We start from the raw sequence: 11,537 nt of genomic DNA on the forward strand, positions 1-11,537 counted from the left end.
AACGTGTCCAGTGAAATGGGTCATGCACTTATTAATTCACCATTCAAGCCCCTGGAATCCTGGCACTTGCTAATATAATCATAATAATAAAATAATAATAATAGTGATGATGAGGAAGAATAATAATAGTGATGATGATGAAGAGGAGGACGGCTGTATGAGCATAAATATTGCCAGCAACTAAGCCTCCAGCAGTGACCTTTTCATTTATTCTCAACGCCTGTCTCTGTGAAGCCAGCGTATTAACCCATATGTTGCACCATGTTATACCCTTTGCTGTAGTCACTCGAGATAATCCTTTGTGTGAAGTGATGCATATGTTTAACGAGAATGTGTGTGTGTGTTCATCCCCTTTTATCGGTATGCCTTCTCCTACTCCTCCTCTTCTCTCTCTCTCTCTCTCTCTCTCTCTCTCTCTCTCTCTCTCTAAGTGCACTGTACAGTAAAGTATTATGGCGGTTTAAAATAACTGCACAAATCGTCATACAATATCCTGAAATCATCCAAGTGGAACTGTGGATTATCTGTGACCTGGATGTAAGTGGAGTTCTTGGTAGCTGTGTTTGTTATTAGCTCATGAGGTGTAAGAGGTGTGGTGTGTGTGAGGGTAATATTACTGTACCCTGACACACGTAGTAGAAGGTGGTGGGACTGCTGCTCCTAACACAAGCACGCTCTTGCAACACACACTTTGTTGTCCGTAGCCTTTTGTCTTCCCATACCACTCATCTCGTTTGTATCCTTCCTATATCTCCCTACCCCCCTGTTTGTCCGTATCTCGCTCCCCTCCTTCTCCTTATCTCCCTCCCCCCTTCTCCGTATCTCCATCCCCTTCCCCTTTCTCCCTCCTTCTTTCTGTCCTTTCCCTTGTTCTCTCATCCACTTCTCAATTCGGCTCCTCTTTGTATATTTTGGCCGAAGTTAACAGTGATAACGAATCAGTCGATACGTTTGCACAATGAATATGGCTGGTCACGTCGAGGAAACACATGCACTGGATCTGCAAATTTAGCTTGTCTTATTTCATGTACAGTGTTAGGAGTCCCTCTGTCCCTTCTCCAGTGTGCTGCTTGGCCCAGACATTAAGGCGAGAGTGACGAGTGGCTCTGCCTGGGTGGTATTAGGTGAAAAATAAAAAGCTCAACCATTCTAGTGACCACATCCAATCGGAGGACTTTAACCCACTGGATGAGCAGGCGTTCATTTCGGTAATTGGCGTCCACCCAGCCTAGTAAATGTTTTCACGGGCCGCAAGAAACATTTTGGCTTTTCACTCACTGTATAATCACATGAAGGTGGCTCTACAGCATGTGAGTGGATGGTGGGCGGCCATTCTACTGGTGGGTAATTGCAGTTTGCTTCTAGCCCCTTCCTTGAGAGGCTTTCCCTTGACAGAATAAAATCGTCTGCCGGTGGGAATTAGACATTGCTAAAAAAAAGTCATCACACTGAAGGGGTTACAGAATACCAGTCCCGTGCTTTTACATTTTTTTCATACAAAACAAAAAAATGGTAGTTTCTCTCTCTCTCTCCGTACACACACACACACACACACTGGCAAACCGACTCACGCACACACGCACATAAAAAGTCAATTGAAAAACATGATGATATTTTGGTGTGGGTAGGGGTGGGTAGTGAGAATGGGGATTCTTCTTGGAGTTGGGTGGGGGTGGGAGGTGAGGTAAGAAGGTGGAGGATTGGGTAGGAGGGGAGGGCAGGGGTTCTTTTGAGTTGGGTGGGGGTGGAGAGGAAGGGCTAAGAAGGATGGGGATGGGGGGTTGGGTTGGGAGTAGGAGTGGGGGTATCCTTGAGGTGAGGGGTGAAGGTGAGCAAGTAAGGGGTGGGGGAGAATTGTGGTGAGGGGGTAGTTGTATGACGTTACGGGCAAGAAGTGAGACCTGATTGAAAGTGAGCTCTTGAGAGATGTTGGAGGCGGAGAGAGGGGAAGTGGGACAGGGAGGGAGACAGAGTTGGTGGGAGAAGGGAACGGAGGAAGTGTGTTGTGGAGTGAGGCGAGGGGACTGGGATGTTCATGGTTGGGGGAGGGTGGGGCTGAGCAGTTGGTGTTGGTTGTGCTGGAGAGGTGGGGAGTGTTGGTGTCGTGGAGGCAGGAGGGGGTGGAGTTGTGTTGTGTTGGTGGGAAGGGAGATGTTGAGTTATAGGTAGGGAAGGGGAACGCGAATGTTGGTGAGGAGTGGAAGGTGGAGGAGGCACGTTGCTGGGGGTGGGTTATTAGATGAGGGATTTTGGACTGTTAGTGTGGAGGGGTGGAAGAAGGAAGAAGGACAGAGATGTAGCTGGTAGTAACGAGTGCATGGAGGCAACTGAGTATTGTGAGGAGGAGGTGAGGAAAGGCAGGGGAGACGAGGGTGTAGGTGGCATTGAGGGTTGAGAGAAGGGGAAGAAAGAAGTGTGTGGTTATGGGTGGGCGTGAGGGTGGCTTTGGTAGTTGGGTGGTGGGGAGATGGGGGGGCCATGTCTGGTGGATGTGGGGTGGGTAGGTGGGGACTGGCGGACTGGGGAAGTATGTGTGGTGGGATGGGAGTGGTTTTGACTCCAGGGTAATCATGCTATACATGGGCTGCTTGTGTGTCGGTGTCGGGTCACAGTGAACCATATGTGTGGTGGCTGATGCATACATTCCTCTCTTTAGCAATACTCAGGTGAACCCAAGATCTACCCACGTCTAACCTCGACGTGTTCCCTCTCCTATGAATACAAATTGCATTATTAACTGTTTACATAAATAGAAAGAATCGGTTAATATGGAGAATGTTTTTAGTATTTTCATATGCCTGTATGACAACCCGCATAATGCAACCATAGGTTTAGTTACCTACAGTGAATTATATATATATATATATATATATATATATATATATATATATATATATATATATATATATATATATATATATATACTGGTATATATCGTACAGCGGATGTATAGAATTTGGAGGAGTCAAGATTCTTGGATAATTTGGTCATGTATCCCCTTCCCCCGTCTGAACCGTTCACTCTAATGACGCTTTTTTCATTTTACTCCTAATTTTTAATTTTTTTAGACTTCAGAACGAGACCTTTTTAACGAGTTTTGGCCATGTGGAGAAGTTAGGGAGAGAGGGACTAACGAGGAGAGTATGCGAGTGAAGTGGAGAGGGAGGGGGAGACCGAGGAATAGGTGGAGGAATGAAGTAGAGAAGTATATGAGAGAGGGGGGGGTATAAGCTGGGGGGAGGGCAGCGAAATGCCAGGGGACAGGGGAACTTGGAAGCGATTTGTTGTTTGCTGGTGGACACACTGCGGGATAAAGGCGTCAGGCTATAGATAGAGAGGTTAGTGCAGTGACAAGGTCGGTACGGGGGATCGTAAAGTTGAATTAAATCTTACGGGGGTAGATACACGTGGTCTGATTCAGGGGGTCAAATGCATATTGTTGTGGTGAGGGAGAGTCGTGTATGTGTGAGTGATGTGTGCCTTAGAGACATGGGAGGCGGAAGCAAGTGAGAGACAGGGAGGTAAGTGTGAGAGAGTTAAGGTGGGTGCAGGTCTCACTCAAAAATGTCCAATTAGGTGCTTGAGGTGTCACACGCTCGCAGAATATGGTGGTGCTGGGAAAGGCGGTGGCAGTGGTAGGAGGTGGTGGTGGTGGTGGTGGTAGGTTGTTGTTGTGATGGTGGTGGTGGTGGTGGTGGTGGTATGTTTTGTTGTGGCGGTGGTGGTGGTGGTAGGTTGTTGCTGTTATCGGTGTTGTGGTTGTGGTGATGATAGTAGGTGGTTGTGGTAGTGGGTGTTAATCTGACTGTTATTGGTGGTGATGGCAGTCGTGGTAGGAAGTTGGTTCTAGTTGTGGTGGTGGGTAGCGTGGTAGTGGTGGTGTCATGGTAGTAATGGTGTTCGTGAAGAGTGGTTCTGGTTGTTGTGGTGATGGTGGTGGTGGGTACTGGTGGTGGGGAGTAGATAGTGGTGATGCTGGTGGTGATGGGTAGCGGTGATGGTTCGTGTTGTGGTAGTGGTAGTAGAAATTGTTAAACGTTTTTATATGTTGAAGGAAGAAAAGCAAAATTTGTCTTTCATTAAGATCATGAAGGAAAAGAAAGCCAAAGATCACTGTGCGTATTTTTCCACATTATTCTTGCATACTGACGGTTTTATTCAGCCATGAGAAGCCTTGCGAATGAGAGGGGTTATGTCTTCCATTATCTCTTCCAGTACACGGGCGCTTCCCCAAACGAAATAAAATCGTCAGTGAAAGGAAGATCGGTATTTGTATATATGTGAACACGTCATTAGATAGGCTAGTGAACCTTTTCATTCTGATTACACGTTCAGCTCCCCCACCCGTCTCACGCTTATTGTTGCTAGCTTCGGTTTTATATAAGCTAGAATGGAGTTTTGGAACAGAAGTATTTGATGTAGCCTTCATTAATACCTCATACGTTGAATACAACTGACTGGTGATGTAGCATGTTTGTTCTCACCCGACGAAGATCCTTAACCTCTTTCAGCTCAGTTGATGTCCAGGTGGCAGATTTCCATACTAACATTTTTTCACTATGCGCCGAGTTTTATATTCCCAGGACCGTTCTTCCATTTTTTTTTTCTCTCTCTCTCTCTCTCAGTAACGTACGTAGCTTCTCGTAACTTAACTTAACAGATTAACCCAACTGACATTAATCCAGCTAACAGACTAACCTAGCCTGATCGCAAGAACCTAACCTAGACTTTCCTGGTTAAGAAAAAGTGCACAAATGAATCAGCGTCCGTGTGTAGCCCTACCACATAACTAAGGCTGATTGAAATGTATGCAGCCACGATTTTAGTACCAACGTTACGCGAGTGGACCAAACAAAACGAAGTGGCTAGCAAGAATATACAGGGCCGGAAACTGTGTGCTGGTGCCGAGTTGAGCGAGAAAGTCATGTTACGTTGGCAGAACAAAGACACTTCCACCAACACATCTGCAGGGAATTTAGCGGGATGTGGTGGAGGGCCTTCCTGTAAAATATCCATCATCATCATCATCATCATCACCACATTCCCTTATTTCACAGTTAGAAAAAATTGGGTTTAGCTTTATGAATAAGGACCTGTAAGTATGAGAATCACTATCATCATAACCGTATTTTCCACAACAAAATGAGAAGGATAATATTGAGAAATAGGAATATGAGTGGAAGAGCATGTCGTCATCATCATCATCATCATATCATAACCCAGTTTCCCACTGTTAAATGGTGGGTAGGATGTATAATAAGGAAAATTAAGTATGAAAATAAATATATCAGTTGTCATTCTAGGCTTGAAAATGAAAAATACTGTACTCTTATTCCAGTTCTCAGTAAATTTGCATGACCTGTCTTAACGCCTCAGGTTGCACTGTTTTTATCTTAGAACGTTTGACAGTATTTTTTATATTATTTTTTCATCAGTTACCAGGGCGTCAGTTGGCATCGTTTAATGCTGTACTTTTTTTTATGTTTGTGTAATATGTTTTGTATATGCAGGCAAAAAATTGTTTCCCACTCGACGCAGTTTGCATAGTATAAAGAAAAAAAAAGTATCTTTAATAAGAGGGAATCGTGTGAGGATTTGAATTAACATACGGGGTTTGTGATGTCAGTATAATGGAGTTGAAATCGTTGTGGTGATGGTTACCTTCAACACTCATCTTAAAATCCTGCTCCTCCTCCTCGTCATCATTATCATTACTTTTGAAATAAAACCTTGTTTATACTTTTCTTTCGGGATACGATGCGAAAGTAGATACATTAAGAGAGGATGGTGTGTCATGGGAAGAGGGATTGTTATTGAGCAGGGATAAACAACACCTGGAGATATCCTTTTGTCCTGGTCGCCCCTCAGAAAATGTGGTGCCAGGCAGTACACAGCTGATAATAAACGATAATTTGATAGTGATGATGCTGAGGTTTGCGTGCCAGTGTGGGAATGGTTCTTAGGGTTAGTGTCGATATGGTTGATAGTTTCAGTGTGGTTGGTGATGATGATGGAGTTCTAGCGCTGATGTGGCTGGTGGTGGAGGCATTTAGTGGTTAGGTCCATCCACAGCTTCCCTACCTGGTGAGACTGCTGCACTCCAGCTCCTTCTTTCACTTTTCATGCCGGATTTTTCATGTTTGATTTTAAAGTCTACTTCCAGGACCTATGAAAATTCTTCTTGTAGTTAGTAAGCTGGGCTTTTGGTGGTGTTTATGTAAATGTATTCAGTGGCGTGGTTTTTATCTGACCAGTTGTCCGGATAAAACTCTGGAATATTTGTCAATCTCCTCATGTGTATGTGTGTGTGTGTGCGGGGGGGGGGGGGGGCCTTTGGGTTCTCTAGGTTATTTTTTAAGGGAGTTTTTTTTTTTTTTTTTTTTTTTTTTTTTTTTTTTAATTGTGTGCATGCGTGCGCACCCACTCGCCCGCCCTTTGGATTATTTTTTTCGGGAGGGTGATTTATTGTGTGTGTGTGTGTGTGTGTGTGTGTGTGTGTGTGTGTGTGTGTGTGTGTGTGTGTTGGGGAAGGGGAGTCTTTGTTACCACGTCTCCTGCTCTGAAACGTGCTTTGTCGGTGTAGAAAAATAAACACATCATACTCTTGAGCTTTGTTTCTTTTTGCGATCAGTCGGCATAAATTTAGGAGTAATGAACAGATAACACAGCTGCTGAAGTAATGAAGAAAGGGTTAAGTTGAGTAGGGCTAGATTAAGTTAGTTTTTAGCTCTGTCGCGTTAGATTAGGTTGGACAGGGTTGGGATTGGGTTAGGTTAGGTTCAAGCATTTGGGCTGGTGACAAATTGGCTTCCTGATGATAATGCCCTTTGTTTTGTTATACAGGATGAAAAAGGCCATTGATGCAGAATAAAAAGTAAATGACAGCCTATATTCTCGCCATGAAATAGATATCTGTATGGTAAATGTAAAGATCAGACTAGGACCAACACAGTGGTCTAAAAAGAGAATCATATGATTATAAATAGTCTTTGATTATCCATTCTAGTGTTGCATGATGTTATATTGAATTCAACCATTTCTTCCAGGTGGGTCTCTTAAAGTTCCTGATGAGGTACCCTGCAGTGAACTGGATAGCTTCCATGCAGTCTGAAAACCAGAGCAAGTGTTCTTGTCAGTTTCGGAGACATTTACCATGTCTTCTGTAAAGGTATATATTTGCATATAGTAGGATAAGTTTGTGCTAATTTGCAGTTTAATTCAGTATCAAAAGGGTATGAATTATAGTTTCTGATGAACAGATGAAGAAATTAATTCTGATATAGTTTCAGTTAGCTTCTGCCCTTTTGTGAAGTACCTCATTTAGTGTATGGCTTTTGCAGGCCTATTTTAACTTATTCAGCCAGAGGATGAAATGTTTTGCTGTATTCATACTACCATCAAACGATTTTATTCAGCCTTGGAACTATATTGGGTAAAAGGATACAGTTACAGTAATTACTGTATGTTTAATTATATGTCTATATTCTGAAATTATTAACCCCATGAAATCAGTTAATATTTCTGTTCACCTTACCGCCAGACAGTTATACAGAATTTAGATCTAATTTTTTTGAAGAGGAGGGGTTAGATGTAACCTTAATTAACCTTTTCAACTCGAAGTCCTTCAGTTGAATAAAATCGTGTGGTGGCTCCCAGAATGAAATGTAAAAATGTATATTATTAGATGGCTATGATGTTGCCCATGGCTTATCTGAAAGTGAACCCGGTGGACTGTAGGTTGAAGTTCCCCTTCAGCATCCAGCATGCTTCTTTCAGAGGATAGGAATTTGATAACGCGTTTCAGTGATAAGGCAGTTCGCTACCTGGTTATATTGCCACCATGAGACCTCCCATTCCAGGAGTGTATTATGTACCGGTATTTCTAGAGATTAACAGAACAGACCTACCCATCTGCTTAACTACCATCTTACCTATTCATCCATCCATCCATCCATCCACATACTTAACCCACCTTTGTACATACCTACCAACCCACCTGTACTTGCATCTACATACCAGCCTACCCACCCAACCTTCCATCTTTTTACCGACCCACCTATTTGTCCATCCACCTGCGTATCTTCCCACCTGTGTACTTACCCACCCAACCACATGCCTACCTACCCATGTCCTTACCTGCCTACTTACTGACTCACCCACCCGCATACCTACTGACCCACCTAACCCACCCACCAACATACCTACCTGCCAAACAACACTCCCACTTACCTGCCTGCCTGCCTACCCACCTATCCACCCACCCACGTGCCTTAACCCACCTCCCTACATACCCACCCATCCACCCACCTGCCTACCTACCTACGTACCTACCCACCCACCCACCCATCCACATACCTGCCTACCCACATAACCTACCCATCCACCCACCAACCTTCCTATCCACCCACCCACTCACATATATACCTACCTACAAACAAACAAACCTGAATACCTATCTGCTTACTCACCTACCAAACCACCCACCCACTCACATACCTACCTACCCACCCACCTTTATATATACCTGTCTTCCCACCCACATACCTACCTAGCAACCTACCCATCCACCCAACTACTCATATTCGTACCTACCCACCTAACTGATCGCTCACACACCTACCCACCCACCCTCCCACCTACCTATCTGCCATCCACCCACACACCTGCCTACTTGCTCACACCCACCCACTTGCTTATCCACCCACATATACTGACCAACCTTCCTGCCCACCCACCTATCTACCTACCTGCTCTCCTACTGAATAACTGACCCACCCACTGACCTGCTTACCCACCCACTCGCCTACCTACCTACTCACCCACCCACTCACCTACCTACCTACCCACCCACTAGCCTACCTACCTACCTACCCACCCACCCACCCATCCATTCAATGTCCTTTCTACCTACCCACTCACATACCTGCCCATATACCTACCTACTGAACCACCTACCCACCCACATACTTACCTACTAACCCACCCACCCACCTACCTACCAACTTTCCTTCCACCCTACTCACCCACCTACAGACCTCTTTCCTCCTACCTGCCTATTCCCACCTCATCCATTGTACCTACTTACTCCCTCCCTCCCTTCACACCTACCTACTACCTACCTCTCCTTCCCTCCACACCTACCTGTCTACCTGCCTCCCTCACTCCTTCTCTCCCTCCCTACCTATCAAGCGGCCTCCCTCTCCACCCACCCACCTACCTTCCTTTCCCCCCCCACCCACCTACCTACCTTCCTTTCTCTCTCTTTCTCTCTCTACCCACCCACCCTCCTACCTACGTGTACATCTTTCCACACCCATTTACCTCCTTTCCTTCTTCCCAACCCCCCCTCCTTTCCTCCTCCCTCCTCTCACACACACATCCACCTACCTCCTTCCCTTCCCATCCACGCACCTCCCTCCTCATCCTCTCCACCTACCTAGCTCCCTCCGCTCCCCACTCACTTCCCCACCCACTTACTTCCCTCCCTCCATACCAACCAACCTTCCTCCCTACCTACCTACCTACCTCTCTCACTCCTCACCTGCCTCCCTCCCTCCAACCTCCCATCCACCTTCCTCCCTCACCGTTTCCTCTTTTCACCCACCTACGTACCTCTCCATCCACATTCCCTTCCACCTGCCTGACATCTCCCACCCACCCACCTAGCTCCCTACCTACCTTTTCCCTTTCCTTAATCACCTACCTGCATCCCTCCATCCCCATCCACCTACTTCCCTCCTTACCTATTTCCTCCATCCTTCACCACCCGCTTTTCTCCCTTCCTCACTGTGCCTTCACCTCCCTGCCTTCCTGCCCATGCACTCACCCACTTGCCTATCCATCTACCCACCCACTTGGCTAGCTCCCTGCCTGCTTGCTTGCCTGTCTTACTTACCTACCAAGCCATAATCCTGTCCAGCAGTCCTTTCATGCACCTAGTAACTCTCAGTATGTTTATACTTCCATCCAGTTACCTGTACTTAACCCACACACTAGTCCACTTGCCTACCTACTTACCCACCCTCCCAGAAACCTCCACCCAACAATACCCACCTACCTTCCTCCCTCCCTATCTACCCACCTGCTTACCTCCCTCCCTTCCTATCCACCCACCTATCAACCTCCTTAATATCCACCCATCCACCTACCTCCCTATCTGCCCACCCATCCACCTAACTCCCAATCCATCCAAAAGCAACCCATCCACCTACCTACCTATCCATCCACCCATCTCCTTATCCACCCTGCACTTGCATCCGTCCACCCACTCATCAGTCTACCTCCCTGTCCACCCACCCATCTGCCTACCTCCCTGTCCACCCACCCATCTGCCTACCTCCCTGTCCACCCACCCATCCACCTACCTCTATTCTTGCCTGCCTATCCACCCACCCATCTACCTACTTCCTTATCCATCCACCCATCTCCCTATCCACCCCCCTACTTGCATTCCTGTCCACCCACCCATCCGCCTACCTCCCTGTCCACCCGTCCACTTCTCTCTCTATCCACCCGTCCACTTCTCTCTCTATCCACCCACCCACCTACCTTCCCACACCCATTTTCCTCTCCACTCACCCACTTAACCCACAGTAGTTACCTGCCTACCTACCAGCTTACTTCCCCACCCATCTACTTGCCAAACTTCTTACTTTCCTAGCTATGTCACTTCCTTACTGAACCACCCAATATCTCCCTTTCTCACTTACCTTCCTACCAGTCCATACATGCACGTACCTGACTACCCATCCGTCCATCCACAACCCACAAATTATTACAGCCTACCTAACTGCACACTATTCCACTCACTTAAATTCTTACCCATCATTCTACCCATTCTTCTGCTTATCTACACACCTATCAACCTCCCTACTTACCTATTCACCCCACCCATTGTCTGCCTGCTTAACTGTTAGCCATCTTCCTACCCACCCTCACCCATCCATCCACATTCAAGCTACCTTCCCATCCACCTGTGTCCTAACTACTGTAGCTACCCCTCTGCCTGTCTACCCACTAGTTCACCTATCCACTCACTGATCTACCTACTGCCTACCCGTAATACCTTCCTACCTCATAACCATAATATCCATCCACCTACTTTCCTACCCACACATCTGCTTTAACTACCTACTTACTAACATAACTGGTCCCCATTCTACAAACTACCCACCCATCCACATTCCTACCTATCTACCTACCCAGCAAGTCTCCGCTTTACCACCTACCTACTCTACCCACCCATCTTCCTATGCACTGACCTATACCCCTCCCACCCACCCTTCCTATCTTACTTCCTACTCCCCTACCCACCTATTCATTTAACATATCTACCCCTTTCTTACCCACCTATCTACTGACCTTCTTTCCTAGTTACTTGCCTACATACTCATTAATGCAGCTGTTCATCTACCCTGTAACCCACATACCTATCTTTCTGTTTCCCCCCCCCACTCACCTATCTTCATACCTACCCATCACTCCTTCAACCCAAACACCTGCTCTGTCCAACATGCCTCATTACTTACCTGCCCACC

Source organism: Coenobita brevimanus, chromosome 103 (assembly GCF_032717465.1).
Source record: "Coenobita brevimanus isolate Jiangsu-jjx chromosome 103, ASM3271746v2, whole genome shotgun sequence".
Classification (NCBI taxonomy): Eukaryota; Metazoa; Arthropoda; class Malacostraca; order Decapoda; family Coenobitidae; genus Coenobita; species Coenobita brevimanus.